This window comes from Limulus polyphemus, unplaced genomic scaffold (genome assembly GCF_000517525.1).
Source record: "Limulus polyphemus unplaced genomic scaffold, Limulus_polyphemus-2.1.2 Scaffold1908, whole genome shotgun sequence".
In the NCBI taxonomy this organism is placed as follows: Eukaryota; Metazoa; Arthropoda; class Merostomata; order Xiphosura; family Limulidae; genus Limulus; species Limulus polyphemus.
This window is the reverse complement of record NW_013667518.1, coordinates 1-1,970: the sequence shown is the minus strand read 5'-3', so window position 1 is coordinate 1,970 and position 1,970 is coordinate 1.

Genomic DNA, 1,970 nt, shown 5'->3' with positions numbered 1-1,970 from the left:
CCCTGCCATCACAGTTTTCAAGGCTAAAGTCACCTGAACGAAATTTTCTGAACCATCGTTTGACACTTACGAACGTTCAAAATATTTCCATAAATTTCTTTGATATTATTTGTGGCTACAGAGGGGTTGCTTTCCTTCTTGTATTCAAACAGCATTACATGCCCAATGTGCGTCTCGTCGTGTGCCATTACTATGAGGGATTAGAGTATACTAAACTTTACACATTATATAGGCTACATTAACGTGACGTTTAGGCGGTTCGTTAACTACTATTACACATGATGTACGTGTTTTGGGGGTGGTTAATGAAAGTGTTCCAAAACGCGACATTAACTTATCGACGACCTAATAAATAGCCACTGGCAGAATTCAGCCAAGCTAAGACTTTTCAGCTAAAAATGATTTCAGCCAGGATTAATATTTGTGTTGTCATTGCAATATACGTATATAAAAATACATACTCAAGATTAACCTAAGCTAAATATAATACTTTACAGTAACATGCAATGATGGTCGTCAGCATCATGCATCAGTCAATCCATTCTCTTGAGTTGGTATCACAGAAAAATATTTTTGGATAAACTAAATACAGCTCCTTCTCTGAACATGGAGAAACTTTATACATTTCTCCGAACTGGAGACAGTGTTGTGAGGATTGTGCAGTCTGATCCACAGAACTACTACCACTCGGATATATAGGGTTAGTGATTTTAACCAAATGTTGGATGACCATTTGCTTTAAAAAAATGCCAGATACCTTAGAAAATAAGGATCACAATATCTTTTTAGTTGAGTTTTTTAAATTCCTAGTTATCATCTTTAGTTGTTCAAACTTTTTATGTTTTAGGTATTACATCTATTATCACAAGTTACCCTAACTTTGCGGTAATATAGCATATATCATAAAATATCCCAAGGATATGTTATATAAAAGTCTGTTCAATAGCTCAGAAAATAATGGTTGCAACACCCTTTGGGCCACATTAGTTTTGTAATCAACAAGCCATCTTAATTTCAATAATCAAATGGTAATCGCACAAGGAAATGCAAACGTTTCATACTGAATCACCATTTATAGCTTGAAATAGAAGGAATGACTCTTTCTTTCAGTCATTGATCATACAGTCGATGACTGTTTAGGCTGCTAACCTAACAGCCAAGATCAAGAAGTAATTGTTAACACTTTTGCTGATCGTCAACATTGTCACGCCGTTCCTCCACTAGTGTTTTCTTGTTTGACTTCTCCCAGAGAGCCAGTTGAGTACTGGCAGTATCTTTCTTTTTATCCAAACACTTGGTTGATTCAAGCATTGGATCCTATAGTTTGAGCATGAGGCAATGAACTGCCTGTTCCTGGATCCATTCAATCTAGAGTGAAAGATAACTGAACTTCCAAGTATTTTTTCTCCATCTATTGAGAGATAACTGAACTTCCAAGTATTTTTCTTAATTTCTTTCTAATCTATTAAGAGATAACTGAACTTCCAAGTATTTCTTCTTATTTTTTCTCTATCTATTGATAGATAACTGAACTTCCAAGTATTTTTTCTCCGTCTATTGAGGGATAACTGAACTTCTAAATATTTTTTCTTAATTTTTCCTAACATAGATATCACAGCTGAAAGTAAACATAATCTATTTTTGGGTTAATTATAAAAAAATTATGAAATAAGCATAAATTATGCATCTCTCATTCTCGAATGAACACAAGGGGATTGAAATTGATAGTTATTGGACGAGCATCAGGACGTGTTTGTTGTGCAAATATAAGGTAGTGACAGTACTTACTTCTATTGTATTTATATAAAGATTTTTAATAATAATTCAGTACAGTCTTCATCTATTGAGAGATAACTGAACTTCCAAGTATTTTTTCCTAATTTCTTCTCCCTCTATTGAGAGATAACTGAACTTCCAAGTATTTTTTCTGATTTTTTCTCCATCTATTGAGACATAACTGAACTTCCAAG